Source organism: Rhinopithecus roxellana, chromosome 5 (genome assembly GCF_007565055.1).
Source record: "Rhinopithecus roxellana isolate Shanxi Qingling chromosome 5, ASM756505v1, whole genome shotgun sequence".
Classification (NCBI taxonomy): Eukaryota; Metazoa; Chordata; class Mammalia; order Primates; family Cercopithecidae; genus Rhinopithecus; species Rhinopithecus roxellana.
In genome coordinates, this window is record NC_044553.1 from 111,003,138 (window position 1) to 111,023,876 (window position 20,739).

Here is a 20,739-nt window from a genome sequence, read left to right on the forward strand (position 1 = left end):
AGAACAGTGGTGCGATCATAGCTCACTGCAGGCTTGAACTCCTGGACTCAAGTAAACCTCCTGCCTCAGTCACTTGAATAGCTAAAACAGGCATGGGCTAGCACACTCAGCTAATATTTTTTTACTTTTTGTAGAGATGTGGGATGGGGTGGGTCTTACTATATTGCCCAGGGTGGTCTCAAATTCCTGGCCTCAAGTGATCCTCCTGCCTCATCCTCCAAAAGAGCTGGGATTACAGGCATGAGCTACCACACCCAGCCCCTAGTACTTTATATCTTTATCAGGGATGTGGCCTTCTACTGCTATTCTCAAGTCTGTAATTTGTCTTATAAATTTATGGAGGGAGTGATGTTAACCCCAAACACAACTTGGTATCTTGCAAACAATAGATACTAAAGTGTTTATTAATGATATGAAATCCACCCTATAACTACACCTCAGCCCTTATCATTATGTAGAACTGCTCCTCCTTATCTCTCTGACTGGAATGCCCCATGGGCCAGTCCTTAAATCTCTTCTCTTCTCTAGCTACCCTCACTCCTCAGGTGATCTAATCTACACTGACAAGTTCCAAATGTAACCTGGACCATTCTTCTCTGAACTCTAGATTCCCATGTTCAACTGCTGATTTAGTATCTCTATTACTTAGCATGTCTATTAGACATCTCAAAAACTTAACCAGTTTAGAACATAACTCCTGAACTCTCCCCAGAAACCTGCTCTGCACCATCCTCAAGTCTTCCTCATTTCCATTAATGACAATTCTATCCTTCCAGTTGCTCAAATCAAAAACCTTGGAGTGATCCATTACTCTTTTCTTTTCTCATTCTACATCCAATCCATCAGCAAATCTATTTGTAACAAAACATATCCAGTTAGAGTCACAATCAGTATATTTATATTTTTATACACAGAAATACAGATTTTAATGTAATTGTACGTGGATACATGGATTAGTATACATACATGCATTTCTTAGTTCTTTCCACTGAGAAAGTTTAGGAGCAATGACACTCCACAGCAATGAGCACACTTAGCATTCAGATCCTGGCTTCAAAATACCATCCTCCACTGAAAGGAACCAAGGTTCCTTAGAGAAATAATTGATTCTAGTGCTAGGGCCTGGAAAAAAACCAAGATGAACCCGAAGCATGTGGTAATGTCAGAGAGTAAAGAAGTGTGCATGTACATACCTATAAAAAAAGAATAGAAATATGCCAAAAGGACACAGAAGTAGACCTAAAAGAGATCCCAAGGCCCAAAACTGGAATAATTTGAGCAACAAAATAATGATAGCTTTTAATTCTAACACTAAGAATTAAATAAATATCTACGAATTTGAACTGAGATAAATTATTAGATAGAAGAGAAGGGACAAACCTTCCTTATACAGTTAATAAATGTAGAAAGAATGAGGAAGAAAAAAAAAAAAGTAGCTTCAGAACCCATAGCAATAATTGCTGCAGGCAAGATCCACTAATGAATGCTGAAATTACTGGGCAGAAACAGGATACTGGCAAAGCCTCAAATATCTCTCAAAATATTTACCAATTACTGTGGTGGTTTTAATATATGTCCACAAATTCTTTTATACTTCTCCCTCCAGGAAGCGGAGTTTAATTTCCATCCCTTTAAGTGTGAGCTAAATTTAGTAACCTGTTTCTAGTGCACAGAGTATGGGAAACGAAAAATGGTAACTTTACAGTGGACAAACCTGGCAGAAACCACCTTAACAGAGTGATCACAAGTGATATATTATTTGATATCATGTACCTCCTATATGAAATAATAAGGGCACTTCACCTCTATGGTACTCTCCTCCAAAATCCATAACCCCAATCTAATCATGAGAAAACATCAGACAAACCTAAACTGAAGAACATTCTACAAAATACCTGTGTCAAGGTTATAAAAGATAAGAAAAGACCAAGAAACCGCCACACATTGGAAGAGACAAGACAACTAAAGCAATGTAGTATCATGGTTTGGATAACAGAGTGCAAAAATAATATTAGAAAAACTGGTAAAATATAAAAGAAGTTTGAAGCTTGCTTGAAGCATCGTACCAATACTAATTTTTTGGCTTGATAAATGTACCATGGTTATGCAGGATGTCAACATTAGAGGAACCCAGGTGAAGAGTACATAGCAGCAATTTTTCTGTTTGCTTTTTGAGGCAGGGTCTTATTCTGTTGCCCAGACTGGGGTGCAGTGGTGCGATCATGGCTCACTACAGCCTCTACCATCCAGGCTCAAGTGATCCTCCAACCTCAGCTTCCTAAGTAGCTGGGCCCACAGGCACATGCCACCACGCCCGGCTAATTTATTATTGTTTTGAGAGATGAGGCCTCCCTACGTTGCCCAGGCTGGTCTTAAACTCCTGGGCTCAGACGATCTTCCCACTTCAGCCTCCCATAGTGCTGGGATTACAGGAATAAGCCACCACACCCGGCCTGCATTATCTTTCTTTCTTTCTTTCTTCTTTTTGAGACAGGGTCTTGCTCTATCACCCAGGTTGGAGTGCAGTGGCACAATCACAGTTCACTGCAGATTCAGCCTTCCAGACTCAAGTGATCCTCCCACCTCAGCCTCCTGAGTAGGTGAGACTACAGGTGTGCACCACCATGCCCAGCTAATTTTTTTTTTTTTTTTTTTTTTTTTTTTTTTTTTTTTTTGTAAGAGACAGGGTTTCACCACGTTGCCCAGGCTGATGTTAATGTCCTGACCTCAAACCACCTTGGCCTCCCAAAGTGCTGGGATTACAGGTGTGGGCCACTACGCCAGGCCCAATTACTGTATTTTCTATCTTATCCTCTGACTTGAAATGAACACGGTTTCGACAAGAAAGAATGAAACAAACATGGTTTGGACAAGAATGAAACGAACATGGTTTGGACAAGAAAGAATGGGCTTTGAATCCTGGTTCCATCACCTGACAGGGTGTGTCTGGATATGTTATTTAACCTTTCTAATCCTCAGTTTCTTCATCTGAAGGAGAAAAAAGGAAATAATATAAGGTAAATAACAACATTGTTGAGTTAGTGTTAGGATCAGAATTAGGTATTAAAGTGTCTAGCACATAGGAGATACTCCATAAATAGAAGCTAGTATTATTTGCTCTTCAGCTTCATACTGACTTCTAGCATTTCATGCTCCTCATTTTCTCCCAACTGGATCACCTCCTTACAGGCTTCCAGCTCATGATCCAGAAGGACTCCACAGTTCTTCAGCAGAGTTGCAATACTCAATATCATTAATTCCCTCAACCAACTGTCCTTCAGATATCTCTACCAGATATCTACAAAGCAGTGGATAACAGCCTGGGCAGGATTTAAACCCGAGCTCTTCATCTTACAAACAAGGAGAGTAACAGTAACAATACGTATTAACTCATAAGGTTCTTGTGAGTATTAAATAGTTTCTTCAGATAATCTGATCACTCATTGCTGGAGAAAAATCAACCATGCAAATTGGTGGTACTGCTACAAATATGAGGTCTACAATCTGAAATAAACAAGTCCCCAATGCTTAACTAACAATCCTTCTTCAGTTTCCTAGTCATGTGTCTGTCTGTCTACCTCTCTCTCCCTTACCTCCACCCCATCCCCTCTAGCCATTCCTTGGAAGCTGTTTACAAAGAGTATGTATAAACTACAGACTGTCTTTTTTTCCATTCCTTTCACAGGGGTGGATTAATTTTACCTGGCTTTTTTGTTTGTGTGTGTGTTTTCTAAGAGATAGGGTCTCGTTATGTTGCCCAGGCTGGCCTTCAACTTCTGGGTTCAAGCAATCCTCCTGCCTCTGCCTACTGAGTCAATGGGACTACAGGTATATGCCACAGCACTTGGCCTCACATATTGTTTAAAAACCTCTATTCTACCACGTTCCCTTCACTCTTAGCAGATGATTAAAAATTATACAAGACATGTCATCAACTCTTCCTTCCTGCCCTGTCAGTTACCAACTTATTTACACTGCCATCCATCTCCTTCCTTTCTGCTCACTGGAAAAGTGAGACTACCTTCTACTTAAGGCCAACTTCTCTACCTACGCCCTGGATCCCATTTCCTATTACCTTCAAATCCTTGCTTCCATCCACCAGTCAGTTTCCCACGCCCATCAAACACACACATATACACTCTTCTTCAGTTTCTCCTTTCTACTGGCTCTTTCCAGGCTCACATTAAGCATGTCCAAGATTCCATTTGTAAAAAAGGTAAACTTCTCTAAATCCCAAGCATCTCCCCCTACTTACAGACTCCTTCAGAGTCCTTTGTTGAAAACATTGTATCCCTCTCAATTAGCTACACTTACAGTTGTTATTCACTTTTCAACACCCACCCCCATGCATTACAATGTAGCTAAGTGCTCTAGCTGAAGTTACAAAAGACATCCTAATCACCAAGTCTCAGAGACTTTATTCAGTCTTTATCTTACTTTTCCTTTTGGAGGCAGGATACAGTGTTGACCACTCCTAGTCCTTGAAAGAGTATTCTCCCTCAGCTTTCATGACAAATCTCTATTTCCTTTTTTCATCTTTGGTCTGTCTGGCACAGATGGTTGGCTTCTCTTCCGCTGCTTGCCCAATCTACTCAGCAGATCACAACAGAAATGTAGGAATCATGCAAAATCTTCAGTCTTGCTCAATTCTATAATCTAAATAGATTTTTCCTGTCCCGTTAATAATACTTCCTAAATCTCTCATAGAGCCACTCCCTCTTCTACACTCTCCATCATTTCCCACCAGGAATAACTTCCTAACTGGTCCTTGCTTCCAGTTTCGTTTCTAATTCAATATTCACTTTACTGTCAAAATGACGGGTCTAAAATACAAATCTGATTCTACCACAGCATAGCTTAATTTTTTTCCCCACTAAATTCCCACAAACTTCAGAATTAAGTTAAAGTTCCTTAACTTGGTTCACAAGACAATCATTGATTTGGCTTATTACTTCATCCACCCCTGTTCTAAAGCTGTGTTGTTGCTGTCCACTCACCTGCAGTCATTGAGTATGTGACTGTAGTTGTCCAAATTGAGATGTGCCATAAGTGTAAATTACATATCAGATTCTGAAGACAGCAGAAAATTATGCACGGGATTCTGAAGACAGTATGAAAATGGAAAAGTCATATTTCAATATTACTTTTTATACTGAATGCATGTTGAAATATTTTGGATATACCAAGTTTATATTATTAAAATTAATTTCACTTTTTACTTTTTCAAATGTGGTTACTAGAAAATTTTAAGTTGTATATATGACTTATATTTGTGGCTTGTATTAAATTTCTACAGGACAGCACTGGTATAAGCTGTATTTCCCTCTTTCTGGACCCAGTTAACTTTTACCTATTATTGAAGATTAGCCCAGGTAACACTCTAAGATGCATTCTAGACACCCTCCCCCCATCCCCCAAGTCTGAGTCAGCTACCCTTCCTCTGTGCTTCCATCCATAGGAATGTGTGCACAGCCCTGTCATACTATAATTATTGGTTATCACCTATCTTTTCCTCCTCAACTGTAACCTCCTTGCAAAAAGGAATATCATATTCTATAATACTCAGGTACTACCTACCACCATGCCTGGCACTTAAAAGATACTCAAACATTTGTCAAACAAATGTAAACTATCTATTCCTGGCCTAAAGATTACTAGAATTTACAGTTCACTAAGGAAAACAAACCAGCCTTGAGGGAACCTAGACTGTACCAGGAGTTTCAGTAATGAAAGGATTGGGAAGGAGAGTGAGGTGGGGGGTGCCGGGGATGGGGAAGATTGTAGGAATCACAGTAAAGAGATCAGCAAATGACAGAACAATGCTCATCATACACATCTGCCTCTTACAGTGAAAACAGCGATTTGCAATACTGATATGGAGCCTTGTATTCACACTTGGCATGCCAGGGGTCACAGTTTGGTTCCTAAATTACTTAAACAACCCATCCAACAAAAGGGTATGATTTGGTAGGTATCAACACAAATGGCTAGGGCCCAGCACCTGTTCCACTTAAACAGCACATCAGTACAGTTAAAAAGAACAACAAATCTCTCTCACGAAGCAAATGCTAATCTCATGATGCTTCACCACGGAACAATTTAGAAGAATTATTACATGAAATGTGCCAAAGCATGAATTTACTGCTGATGCTTATTTGGCAAATATGGTTGGCACTGTTAGATGTTGAAAAACATGTATGCAAATAAGCAAATAAAAGTTTTTAAGCTCTCAGGCTTAAATATTTACATTGCCATAAATGTACAAAGATAAATGTTTATATGAGTACACGTATAATGCATTCCAGGAACACATTTTTTAATGCGATTGTCGGGAAACAGTTATGAAGTGGCATTATTTCTTAATGGGCCTTCAGGGTAGACTCTTAAAAATGAATTTTGAATGTTAACAGGCTACAAACATTATTGTGAAAGTTTCTGTGTACTATCAACTGGATAAAACGAATAGTTGAGGTGTAATAGTTCAAAGTGATCTTATCTTTTTCACCAAAACACTTCTCTTCCAACCCTAGAATACAGTCACACATAAATTTTAGTCCCTAAGTTGGGGTGGGAGTGGGGGGTAGTGAGGGAAGAGAAGGACCACACATTAAAAAGCCTTAAAGAAAATAATTTGACATTTTTCCCACATAATATAGTCATGTTTGAGAATCCAAAACAAAGACATAATAAAATATTCCCCCTTTCCTCCCTGACAGCAATGAAAAGGGGATGTTTGTTTTTTCACATAGTTTGTGAGTTGGTCATATCCAAAATTCACTAGCAGTGCTATGAATTCTACTTACATTGTTCATCTCCGAGCTGAGGCTATAACCCTCAACTTTGAAGCCAAGAAAATGTACCATATCTGCCATTATAGTTTACTAAACAAGTCACCAAAGAGAAGTCCCAGGCAAGTCAGAGAGTAATTAGGGTAGTCAGTGAATTGAGCTATCTAGAAATGCTGAGATTACGGGAGAAGCCATCATGAAGTGAGTATCCAAGATTGCTCATGGAAAGTTTTACCCCTGTGGATAATTCACGTTTTTCACTTCCATACTGCAGAGAGCAGTATGGGTTCTCTGACTACACACATCACTACATCACTTCATTATCGGGAAAAGAAGACGCTGTGGCTGAACAAAAATCAGTAGCTAGGCCCCAAAACAGAATCCTCAAGGCAATCCCTGTTCAGGTGAAAAGCTGTTCTCGTACATCATCCAATGACCTAAAAATAGTCTTTTATGTAAGTCTCTAAGTATTTAATTCAACGTATGATCTTACCACACTCAATAGAGGCAGAAAAAAAATGAATTAGGTTTCCTATAGCAAGGCCAATAAAGATGAAATCATAGTTTTCCTCTAGCTCATCACTACCCCCTCAACGCCAGCCTTCCAATAACTCCATTCCACAGCTCTCAAATTCCTGAACTTGGATCTTTAAAAAACAACGAATTGCAAAAAGTAACCTTTAACACGCCAGAGGCAGGCGAGGTAGGAGGGTCGCTCCCGGTGCTCTCAGCAATCTTTAACGCAGCCAAAGGAGGAAAAAATGAAATCAAGCTCCCAGACGGATGGTGCATACGACGAGGGGGAAGGGGGCAGACGCGGTTCAGACGGCAAGTCCCCATCGAGGGAGGAAAGAAAAGTTGCAAGAACGGATGAGTCAAAGGGCAGAGAAGAAAAAAACTGAGCAGCCGAACCACTCACAACCCCCAAACGACCCCGCCAGCCCACACGTTCGCAAGCTCCCCAGCCGCGGCGCGAAGGGAGCAGGCAGGGAGCCACCCGGTTCAGTCCCGACGCTGCCGGCGAGGCTGCACCGATGCTCCCGGGTGTGGGAGCGGGCTGACCGTGTGGACCCGGCAGGAGCCAGAGAAGTCCTTTCTGCCCCGGCCTCCCAGCATCCAGCTCCTCCAAGGCTTCACTTTCCCCCGCAGCCTCCCTGCCGCGCCGGGGGGCGTCCCTCGCGGCGGGTCCCAACTTTCCTTCCTCTGGGGGGCGCCGCGCTCCCTGGGCCGCCGCCGAGGGAGGGGGCAGGGGAGGCGGGGGGTGCGCGGCACCCGCGGGGCGCGGGGGTGGCCGGAGAGCCAGAGCCCGCGCCGGGCTGGACGCACTGGCTGCCAGAGCCCCGGCGGCGGCGCCACCCAGAACCCGCGCCGCCCCGCCCGGATTCCCCTGGGTCAGCGCCCTCAACCCGCGGCAACCCTGGTCCCACAGTCGGCGGGTGAGTAAAAGGCAACCGAGGGGACACGGACAGCCTGGCCGCTGTTACCTGAGGGGCGCACACGCCGCCGCGGCGACCACCATCGCCGTCCGTCCCGTCCCTTTCCTGGTGACCACGGCCGCCGCCGCCGCCGAGCAACTGACACTGACTAAGAACAACTAACTAACTACTCGCCGCGGCCGAGTCCACCGCGCGCTCCCGGCCGCTCGCCGCCCGCCCAGCCCACCAGCCTGCCCGCCTCCTCTCGGCCCGGCGCGCCGCCCCTCCGCGCGCGCCCTCGCCCGCTCGCCGCGCTCCTGGAGCCGTGAGCACGCGCGCGCGAGCGCACGGGCTCCAGTTGTCTCCCCGGTCTCTCTCAGCCCAGCGGGAGGAGTCGCCGCCAGGCCCCTCCTCTCTGCGTTCCAAGCTCCAGAGGACGAGACCTAAAGGGCGCCTGATTGGCTGTGGAGGGCGGGGCCAAGATAAGAGGCGGGGCTGCCGATACCTTGGGCCCGCGAGAGCGAAAATTTGGGTTCGATTAAGCTGCATAGTAAAAGACCAGGGAAGTCTGGGCCCATCTGGGCGTCGGAGCCCGCTAGGTCAGCCGTCATCGAATACAGAATATGTTTTCGAGGACGCTAATATATAGTCATGACCAATTTCAGTTCCTCTACTTTCTGCGGGCCTTCGCAATAAAAAAAAAAACTACATCTCCCAGAAACCTCCACGAAAATAAGGCTCACCTTGCGTAACCACGTAGTCCTTCGCCGCATTGGGGCAAAATAATCCCTTCATTTTTCTGAAGGGACCGTGGAAAATATTTCATTTTTCTCCTCACCGGAGCAATTGTAAATGCTGTGCGGTAAGAGGAGTTACCTGTGGAAAGGTGGTTAAGAGATTAGGTAAAGAAAAGGAAAGGACACCAAAATAAAGTGCTGCGGAAGAATTTTTGTCCAGCTGTGAGACAACGAGCGCGTGAAGTGAAGGCGATTGAGTGGGGCTGAGGGAATTGTCCTCTGTGCAAGGGACTTTCTTTAGGCCCCAGGCCCCTTCCTGCCCCTGTCGTCAGCAGGTCAGTAAGCAAGGCGAGCTTGGGGGTGGCCCCAGTCGAGCTGCCTTTCACCCCTTGAAGATCACCCCTCTTTTGGTGGTGGTGGTATTGGTTTGTCTTGGTTGGAGGCCGGCTGAATGGGGGCGCCTCAACTTCCGGTTGGGGGAGGGGAGGAAGGCCGTCCTGGGGGAGGGGGGACACCCTCACTTCCTGTGGGGGGTGGTGATGGTTTGGGGGTGTCCAACCCACTTCCAGTGCTGGTGAGGGCTTGAAAAGGTAGTGCTTGGTGCCATTCGCGGAGACCGTATCTTGCAGCTTGGGGGTTGTGTTTTATGTGAAAAGTTAGGTTATTCCAAGTTGTGCTGAACACCAACCTGCAGTCAGAATTGATGAGTTTGTTTCCACGTGGAAGATGGAACATTTCCTCCCCAGCAAAATTGTCGCAGTGTTTTCTTCAAAGAATTGGAAAGCCCTTGTTAAAAAAATCTCTATTCACCTCTGCAAGACCACGTAGCTTGTGTGACTGATGAATTGCTAACACCTGCACCCCTACTCAAGTCCAGCCTTGGATTGGTGAAGTGTGGTGCCCTCTGTCTTGACATGCAACGGGAAATCTAGCTTCTCTTTTAAGGAGATAACTTTTTATTTAGGGAACTGAATATTTTACATAAAATCCGGGGCGTTTTCTTCTTAGCAGAATGAAAATATCACACTGAAGTACTCAAATTTGATGTTACCTTAACTGATAAAATTGACATCTTCAATTATTAGGCCTGTTGATTTTGGGCTACAGGTTTTGTCCCGTACCTGAGAACAACTTCTTCAGCCTTAAAAATTCTTATGCGTAGCTTACACGTAACATTTGTGAAAGTTGCATTTTATTACATTTTCCTCCTTTGTAATTTAATTCATCACTGATTTTTAAATGGTATCTGTTCTTTGTGGTATTAAAGTATAGCGCAAGGGTCATGAGACTCAGCTCCGATTCTAAACAGGAAAAAGTTGGCTCACAAAGGACAAAAGATCAATAAGAACTTTCTGGTTTTCAATATCTCATTTGTAATAAACTATATGTGAGGTGGTAATAAACACACAATAATTTTGATTCCTTGGCTTCTGTTGTCAGATAACACAATACTTAGAGGGGTGTGTGTCCGTGTGTTGAAGGAATCGATCTATTTGAAGTCTGAATAATGTTGGTGATTTTAGGATATGTATCAGTGAACCTGGAACTGTGTTGTCTTTCAAGAATTTTTGAAGTAGTAAGGCCTGTGTACTTTTGCTTTTGGGATTGTACTTAATCTAGCCTCAGACTCTGCAATTATTTTAATTCCATAGTAGTTTTTTTTAAAAAGCTGTTTGGTCACGCCTGTAATCCCAGCACTTTGGGAGGCCAAGGCTGGCACACCACGAGGTCAGGAGTTGGAGACCAGCCTGGCCAGCATGGTGAAACCCCGTCTCTTCTAAAAATGCAAAAATTAGCTGGACATGGTGGCGCGCACCTGTAGTCCCAGCTACTCAGGAGGCTGAAGCAGGAGAATTGCTTGAACCTGGGAGGCGTAGGTTGCAATGAGCCGAGATCCCGCCACTGCACTCCAGCCTGGGCTGACAGAGCGAGACTCGGTTTCAAAAATAAATAAATAAATAAATAGCTGTTTGGTTTAGAGTTCATTAGAAAATATGTTTTAAACCAAATATTACAGTTAAAAAAAAAATACACGTTTTAACCTTCTGTTGTCACTTTTAAAAAGAAAGTCTAAGACCTTAAAATCAAGTATGATTTATATTTTGAAAGACCACACAATTGCAGTAGTTGACTGAAAAGACAAAATATTGTCTTCGTGGTTATTAATAGGTTAGGAACATGTAGACTGCCCTAAGTATTAATTGATTAAAGAAAAAGTGTTCACTATCTTCTGCATTAATGTAATACAGAAGAAAATATATAGTCACTCTGACAAATGAAACTATAGTGTTAGGAAATATTGAAGTATGGAAAGATTGTAGAACTAAAGGAAAAAAATAGAGAATATCATGTTAAAATACTGATTGAGGTAGAGTAATATTGCCTTTTGGAAACTGTCTTTATTAAATTGGTCTTTATGATACTCCATGGAAGAAATACAGTATAATAGAAATAAGAAAAATTGCTGCAGCTGAAAGACTTGAGCAGCTTGAAGAACTGTCTGTTTAGAAGAAAGCAATATATAAAGTACATATCTGAAAGAAGGTATTTTGTGATAAGTGGCAGTTATTCATTGGTTCCATCAAAGAAGAAATATTAGAAAAGCCTGTGAAAAATAGAGAGGGAAAGTCCATAGAACCTGTTTTTATTCTTTTTAAAAATGTTTCTTTGGAGAGGCTTGCTGTCCTCCAAAGTTTTGGTTTTTTTTCTTTTTTTTTCCTTTTTCATTAATGCCGTTTGTGCAGTTTTCTTTGCATGTTTAATAGAAATATAGTATCAAAATTTAAAGAATTAAGGTTTTTGTACATGTACTGTTAGTTCAAGTTAATGAATGTGAGGTTTCATTCCATTACTTGCCAGCTATATAATAAAGAAATTGTCAGTTTTTTTTTTCAAATACTTGGATTAGATAACCATTTTGTTTCTCAGAGACAGTCATTGGATACACTGCTCACAGCAGTTTGAAATATTAAAACCGTAGGTCACAATTCTGGCTTCCATCTGACTGAAATTCGATTATCCACAGAGATGTTAATACATAATACAGAAGTGTCTTTTCATCCTTTCATCTACTTTTCTTTGTAAAATCAGGCTAATGTTTTGCAACTATTGCTTTCTTTGTTTGTCGTTTTGATGGTGGTTTGTTTTTGTTGTCTTTGCCATAGGGTTGAGGATTAAAGGAAGTATCTTAAGAACTTGAATGGTTTTTCAGCTTACTGCTTTGCTGTCTTTATTTCATAGCCTTCACGGGTATTCAAATGAGAATACCCCTTACATAACTTTTCATTATTTCGGCAAAAGTTTAGAGTGTCTACTATGTGCCAGTCACTGTTCTCAGGTCTATGAATACGGTAATTACGGCCAAATATTCGTATTCTCTTGTCGTTTACTCTCTAATTTACAAATTAAAACTGGAATTTTGCTCACTTGGTATTCCTAGATAAGATCTATGTTATGATCCGTGTTCAAACTGGATAAAGAAGCAGCCCTAAACTTGATCTCTCCTGGTCTTAATCTCTAAGCCATTCTAAACCCAGATTTGAATGTTTCATGCTAATTTTTCTCCAGACCATAGAAGCCCCTGTGTTAAATATTCAGCCCCTTTCATTGAAATATGTATCATTTTCCTACCATTCTAGCTTTGTTTGTATTGTGAAAACAAGTAAGAGTGAACAATGGGGAAAATATGGGATCAGATAGGCCCAAATTCAGCAGTGGTTTCTACATTTTACTAGCCGCGCTTACTAGCTTGGTAACCGTGAGCAATTTATTTGACCTCCCTAAGCCTCCCTTTCCTAAATCCAAATGGGCTTGTTTGGTGGAATCAGAATGTTATATGTAAATCTCCTGGTCCAATGCCTGGTGCTAGAAGCTTCATTAATGCAATTATCTTATCCCCAATCTTGCTTCTGCTTTTCTGGCTATTGTGATTTGACCACATGTCTGTTTTAAGCTGTACATTTTCCCCACAGTATGGGATGCAGTGGTAGACTGATTGAGCTTCAGCCTTGTCCCCCTATCAGCGTGCTCACATAGTTGTCAAGATTTAATTTTTTTTCCTTGTGGGAAGGATAAATCACTAATTTCCATGATTAGGAATAGATTTTGATATCAAGTATTTAGACACTTAACTTGTATTTCCACTCCTAGGTATATGTCCAAGAGAACTGAAAACATGTTCACACAAAAACTTGCACACAAATATTTGTAGCAGCCTTTTGTAAAAGGCAAACTAAAATGTCCATTAATTATTGAATGACTAAACAAAATATGATACAGCCATGCAACGGAATATTATTCAGCAACAAAGAGAAACAAAGTAGCAATACCTGCTGTAACATGGATAAATCTTGAAAATATTAAAGTGAAAGACGTCACATACAAAAGGCAACATATTGTGTGATTCCATTTATTTGAGATGTCTAGATTAGGCAAAACTAATAGAGACAGAAAGCACATTAATGGATGGGAATGGGAGTGACTGCTAGTGTGGAGTTTCCTTTGGAAGTGATGAAAATGTGCCAGAATTAGATAGTGGTGGTGGTTACATAACCTTATATACTAAAATATCTTGTGTACTAATGTACAGTTGACACCTGAACAACGAGGGGGCTAGGGGTGCTAACCCCTGTGTTGTCAAAAATCCATGTATAACTTTTGACTCCCCAAAAAGTTAACTATGTAAATAGCCTACTGTTGATTGGAAGCCTTACCAATAGCATAAATAGTTGATTAACACATGTATGTTACATGTACTGTGTACTGTATTCTTGCAATAAAGTAAGCTAGAGAAAAGAAAATGTTACTAAAAAAATCATAAGGGGCCGGGCGCGGTGGCTCAAGCCTGTAATCCCAGCACTTTGGGAGGCCGAGGCGGGTGGATCACGAGGTCAGGAGATCGAGACCATCCTGGCTAACACGGTGAAACCCCGTCTCTACTAAAAAAATACAAAAGCTAGCCAGGCGAGGTGGCGGCGCCTTCCCAGCTACTCGGGAGGCTGAGGCAGGAGAATGGCGTGAACCCAGGAGGTGGAGCTTGCAGTGAGCTGAGATCTGGCCACTGCACTCCAGCCTGGGCGACAGAGCGAGACTCCGTCTCAAAAAAAAAATAATAATAAATAAATAAAGACACACATTTTCTTTAAAAAAAAAAAATCATAAGGAAGAAAAAATATGTTTACTATTTATTATTCATTAAGTGGTGGTGGATTATCATAAAGGTATTCATCCTTGTCATCTTCACATTGAGTAGGCTGAGAAGGAGGAAGAGGAAGGATTGGTCTTACAGTCTCAGGTCGTGGAGGCAGAAGAAAATCAGCATATAAGTGGACTCATGCAATTCATCCCATGTTGTTCAAGGGTCAACTGTACAAAAAAAAAAAAATCCTGAAGTGTACACTAAAGGGGTCAGTTTTATGGTATGTGAATTATATCTAAAAGAGAGATACTTAGACTTGAAGAATAGGAGATTTTGAATGGGGCCAGAAGAAAGAAGCAAGAGGTATGAAAGCAGGGAAATGATCATTCTTTCTCAGATCCTAGAGAGAAATGTAAGCAGCTAGGTACAAGGCTAAAGGTATGTTAAGGATCAAGTGGGGATGGATTTGAGGATAGCCTCTGGCTTTTTGTCTTAATGTAGCAGGGATTGTGGTAAATGCTTAGACTACAGAGGTATTAACAAAGGAGAAAGACATCTTATGACCTTGAAGGAAGCTTCAGATTTCTTCTTGACTAGGTCAAGGATGTGGTATATAGTCTTTTTGGTTTCTGTGTTACAGTCAGCTGAGTTTAAAGAGTGGAAGTATTCTAAGGTAAGGAGTCTAGTAGCAATCAAAACAAAGTTACTGGGGAAGATGGGAGAACAGGGACTAGACAAAGATGTTAGAATTTGATTCTGAAGCTCTCCCCAGGTAATGAAAATAGATAAAATCTTAATGAGGAGGAACCAAGAGCAGTGATTTGGAGAAGTCAGTACAAATAAAGGTATTCATTTGGAGAAATATTTGAATGCCTTTTATGTGCCAGGCACTATTAAATAAAACTATAGCTATTTTCCTTATTTGACTTTTTTTCTGAAAATAAAATCTTATGAGTGTGATTAATGGTTCTACAAGCATAGTTCTAGATATGATACCTACATTTCCCTAAAAGATTGTACTGATTTTTGATGATACCAGCAATGTTAAGGATGTTGTTTTCACCACGATTTTACCAGCAAAGTTTTTTGGCTAATTGAACAGACATAAAATTATTTTTCTCTTTGCTTATAATCTGATAAGTGTTTCTGTATCATGGAACCTGGATCTGTTGGAACATGAAGGAATTCAAGCCCCTTATACGTGTTACCCCATATGGCTTCTTTAAAGGATATGGATTTTTAAGGATCCTAGAAATCAAAATTCTCTGATTTTATTCAGCTCAAAAAAATACTTTTATTCAGTGCTGCTGTCCTTATTTTCTGAATAATACTCAGATTCAGATCACACTGAGACATAATTCCAATTCCCACTTAACTAACATTTATTTAGTATTGTGCTGGGCACTACATATTATCTTAATTCAAATAGTTTGGCGTTTTTCCATGTGAGAAAAATAAAGTTTAGAGAGATTAGGTTACTTGCCCAAAATCACTTAACCAGTAAGTGGTAGAGACAGGATTTGAATGCAGATCCTCTAAGGCCAATGTTTATTCTCATACTCCTTCAGTATCACCACTAAAATTTACTGGAGGATAATGGAAGTTGGAAAATAAATCTGAACTGGAACTTGGGACAATCAAGCACTGACTTACCTCTGTACATAATGAAGCATTTAGCAGAGATGTTGTTTGTTGTTTTGTTTTGTTTTGTTTTGACTGGGGAGGCTATAGTACATAAACAGAGCGAAAGATCTTGGTATAGTTAAACCCACATTTTCAAGGCATTCTGTATTTTCCCTGATGATCAGGTACCTACTACCCCAAAATCTGTGATGGTAACAAAGAAGGAGGAAGGCAGTGGTAGAAAAGCAACTGCCTTTGGGTATACACAGTAAGATTTATGTGATTGTAGAAAGAGCAGGCAAATGATGTGGCCTTCAGAGAATCCCACAAAGTAACCTTTCAAAATAGTAACTTAAAGTCTGACACAAGATTCATAACAGGAGGCCGGGCGCGGTGGCTCAAGCCTGTAATCCCAGCACTTTGGGAGGCCGAGACGGGCGGATCACAAGGTCAGGAGATCGAGACCATCCTGGCTAACACGGTGAAACCCCGTCTCTACTAAAAAATAAAAAAATAAAATACAAAAAACTAGCCGGGCGACCTGGCGGGCGCCTGTAGTCCCAGCTACTCGGGAGGCTGAGGCAGGAGAATGGCGTGAACCCGGGAGGCAGAGCTTGCAGTGAGCTGAGATCCGGCCACTGCACTCCAGCCTGGGCGACAGAGCGAGACTCCATCTCAAAAAAAAAAAAAAAAAAAAAAAAAAAAGATTCATAACAGGATATTCATCACAAGATAAGATATTCAAAGCATAGCATGTAAGATATTCAAAGCATATCAGCAAAAAAGGAGAGATTCCTTCATTTTTATTCGGGTATGGTATACTCACAAAGCAAATTTAGTATCAGGAATATAAAACGAGATACCATGTTCCAATTCTGGCTTTAGTCGGATATTATAAAATTTAATCCCAATTTACAGATAAGGCAATTCAGGGCTCAAGATTATACACCAAATAAGTGGACTGTAGGCTGGGCATGGTGGCTCCTGTAATCCCAACACTTTGGGAAGCCAAGGCAGAAGGATCGCCTTAGCCCAGGAGTTTGAGACCGGCTTGGGCAACATAGTGAGATGCTGTCTCAACAAAAAATAAAAAATAACCAGACATGGTGGTGTATACACATGTAGTCACAGCTACTCAGGAGGCTGAGGCCAGAGGATTGCTTAAGCCCGGGAGTTGAAGGCTGTGAGCTGTTATCGAGCCACTGCACTCCAACCTGGGTGCAGAGCAAGACTGTCTCAAAAAAAAAAAAAAGGATGCAGGGGGCGCTGTAGAACATAGGTCTTTAATCTGTGTGGTTGTTTTGCAGTTTATAGGTATAATTTTTAAATAATATGTTGGCCAGGCACAGTGGCTTGTATCTATAATCTCAACATTTTGGGAGGCTGAGACAGGAGGATTGCTTGAGGCCAGGAGTTTGAGAGTAACGCAGGCAACATAGCAAGACCCCATCTCTATTAAACAAAATAATAATAATTTAAAAGGGTTTTTTTTGTTTGTTTGTTTTGTTTTTTTGAGACGGAGTCTTGCTCTGTCTCCCAGGCTGGAGTGCAGTGGCACTAGTGAGCTCACACGATTCTCCTGCCTCAGCCTCCCCAGTAGCTGGGATTATAAGCGCCTGCCTGTTTCAAAAGAAATGATATCCAGCACTCCATTTTTTCTTTTTCAGCCTCAAAATTCATATCTCCTTTTTTTTCCCCATGTCCATATGTCCTTCATTCCTATACTTCGTAGCTTTAATTCCTATTCTTTTGACACAAACCTTCATTTTGGTTGCTGGTGGCATCTTAATTACCATAACTTTTTGGCTTAATAACAGTAGCAGTTATATCAGCAAATAATAACATGTTCATAAACTCTTAAGCCAGTAATTCCACATGTAAAACTTTATTCTGAGAAAGTATTTTAAAGAAGAAAAATAGTTAAAGGTACAAAATGTTAATAGCACTGATATCTATACTATACTGTCTAAAGACTTGAAATCTTCTAAGCATTCAACAATATAATAATGCTTAAGCAAATTATTGCCTGTCTACTCAGTGGGCTATAGGACATTCATTTTTCACAATAGTGTCTTTAAGAATACATTGAAAGATGTTGTAAGAATGTTTTTGCAAAAATGAAAAGGAGAAATAAATCAGAAGGAAACAAAGTAGAAAAGCTAATGTGATTGGTGTCTATTTCTAAAGCATTTATATTTTCTATATAATAATAATTTACATTTATTGACAACTTACTGGTGTCAGGAACAATACTCAAGCAACATTATAGAAGTAACATTGTGTAGTTATTGAAAACTAGTGTTCTAGAGTCAAATCTTAGCTTCATCACTTACTAATATGTGATCTTGAAAAGGAAATGGAAGATAACTATGTCTATATTAAATTATTAAATCTGTATAAAGTATTTGGCACATAGAAAACCTGCAATAAGAATGTTTTTGTTATCAGACATTTTATAAATGTCTCATTTAATCTTCACATCCTCACAATAACCTCATTAGATAATGTTATGTTCATTTTACATGAAAGAAAATTGAAACTTCAAATGTTTAAATACTCTAGGTTAAATAACTTGCCAAATCACTTAACTAGTAAGCAGTAGAGTTTTGATTCAGAGCCCAAGCTGTGATTTCCACTTATGACTCTGAGAGATGAGGTTGCTGCAGACTAATGCTTTTGCTAAGAACAAGAAAGATGAGATTTAAAAAGAAAAGTGAGGTCATCAAAGACCTGCTGAGGCATCCAGGACTTAAGAAACCACAATCATAGAACCAAAGGAGCTTCAGAGAAGTGGGCTGATGCTCCATGCTTCTCTTTTTTCCTAGGAATTTGCTAATGCTTAAGAGCATGACAAGATGCTATGAAACTTAGCAGAGGGTTTCTTCTAAAAGCAGAGAAGCTGTTAGTTTTATGGGGCTGAGCAGACAGAACTTGGATTTTAGAGATCTCCAGGTAGCTAGTACTTAGAGAAGGATGGTACCAAGAAACTATTTTTTAAAACTTGTTTTCCCCTCACAATGTTTGCTACACAGGGTCTATAACTGTAAGAAAGTTAATTTGTATTGCTTTAAGCCAATAGCTTTAAATAACTTGTTACAGCAACAATATGAAACTATTACAGAGACATGAGGAAATGATGAAGAAGTCTAACATACGTATGACTGAAGGAGAGAAAGTTAGAAACAGTAATATATATGTACATATATACATGTATACACACATATATACATATATATACACATACATGTATATATTTTGTTTATATATATATATATATATTTTGAGACAGAGTCTCACTCTATCTCCCAGGCTGGAGTGCAGTGGCGCCATCTCGGCTCACTGCAAGCTCCGCCTGTCAGGTTCACACTATTCTCCTGCCTCAGCCTCTGGAGTAGCTGGGACCACAGGCACCCGCCACCACACCAGCTAATTTTTTTGTGTGTTTTTAGTAGAGATGGGGTTTCACCATGTTAACCACGATGATCTCGATCTCCTGACCTCGTGATCTGCCCACCTTGGCCTCCCAAACTGCTGGGATCATAGGCATGAGCCGCCACGCCCAGCCTAGAAGGAATAATATTTTAAGAGACAGTGATTGAGAATTTTCCAAAATCGATGAAAATATCAAGACGTGGATTTGAAAAGTGCAAGAAACGCCAAGCAAAATAAATACAAGGAGTACCACACTTTCATTCTTCATAGTAAAAATAAAACTGCTGAAAGTAACCAGAGGAAAAAAAGACACGTCATCTTCAAAGGAACAATTAGACTGACATCTGACTTGTCAATAGAAATAATGGGGACCAGAAAACAATACAATGTAACTTTTTTTTTTTTTTTTTTGCTTTTACCTACTTGGTTTATTTATTTATTTATTTATTTTTTGAGATGGAGTCTCCCTCTGTCACCCAGGCTGGAGTGCAGTGGCGTGATCTCATCTCACTGGAGCCTTTGCCTCTTGTGTTCAAGTGATTCTCCTGCCTCAGCCTTCCAAGTGGCTGGGATTATAGGTGTATGCTACCACACCCAGCTAATTTTTGTATTTTTAGTAGAGACGAGGTTTCACCATGTTGGCCAGGCTGGTCTCAAACTCCTGACCTCAGGTGATTTGCCTGCCTTGGCCTCCCAAAGTGCTAGGATTGTAGACATGAGCTACCACGCCCGGCTGCCTTTTTTTTTTTTTTTTTCTAATTGACAAAAATTATATGTATTATGTACAGCATGGTGTTTTGAAATATGTATACATTGTGGAATAGCTAAATTGAGCTAATTAGCATATGTATTACCTCACACAATTTATGTGGTAAGAACACTGAACATCTACTGTCTTAGCAGTTTTTGAGAATATAATACATTGTTATTAACTGTAGTCAATATGTTGTACAATAGCTATCTCAAACTTATACCTCCTGTCAAACTGAAATTTTGTGTCCTTTGACCAACATCTTCCCAGCCCCACCCCACCCGTGGTAACTACCATTCTACACTCTACTTCTATGAGTTCAGGTTTTCTAGGTTCCACGTATGAGATCATGTGGTATTTGTCAGTACCAGGCTAATTTCAGTTAACAGATAATGCCCTCCAGGTTCATTAATTTTGATGCAAATGACAGGATTTCCTTCCTCTTTAAAGCTGAATAGTATTCCATTGTGTATATATACCACATTTTCTGTGTTCATCTGTTGATGGATACTGAGGCTGATTCTGTATCTTGGCTATTGTGAATAATGTGGCAATAACCCTGAGAGTGCAGATATCTTTTCAACATAGTAATTTCATTTCCCTTGGATATATTCTCAGAGAATGCAACCTTTAAGTTCCTTAAAGAAAATAACTGCCAATCTAGAAATCATGATGGCAATTAGAACACATTTGCAACAGAATAATGAAAATACATATGAAAATGTGTGAATCAGTTAAAGCTATACTCAATGAAAAATGTGTAGCCTTAGATGCATATATTAGAATAGAAAAAAGGAAAAATCAGTTATCTAAATACCCATCAAGGTAGGAAAAGAACAGCAAATTAAACCCAAAG

The 20,739-nt window shown here is 40.5% G+C and overlaps 2 protein-coding genes across 5 annotated transcripts in view; one reads left to right on the forward strand and one right to left on the reverse strand.

Moving 5' to 3' along the window:
• PEAK1 (pseudopodium enriched atypical kinase 1) overlaps positions 1-8,437 on the reverse strand; it is a 300,449-nt gene extending 292,012 nt beyond the window's left edge. Inside the window, exons 1-2 of one of the 2 annotated variants that reach the window (XM_030930492.1) lie at positions 8,273-8,437; positions 4,998-5,101 (exon numbers count right to left, since the gene is read on the reverse strand). The gene's annotated coding sequence lies outside the window, so the exon portion shown is untranslated. The remainder of the gene's footprint in view (positions 1-4,997; positions 5,102-8,272) is intronic. The other variant, XM_010373269.2, reaches the window with a different exon arrangement.
• A 484-nt stretch (positions 8,438-8,921) lies between these two features.
• The window catches only part of HMG20A (high mobility group 20A), a 64,011-nt gene continuing 52,193 nt past the window's right edge, over positions 8,922-20,739 (forward strand). For 2 of the 3 annotated variants that reach the window (XM_010373267.2, XM_030930506.1), the window contains exon 1: positions 8,922-9,275. The gene's annotated coding sequence lies outside the window, so the exon portion shown is untranslated. The remainder of the gene's footprint in view (positions 9,276-20,739) is intronic. The other variant, XM_030930507.1, reaches the window with a different exon arrangement.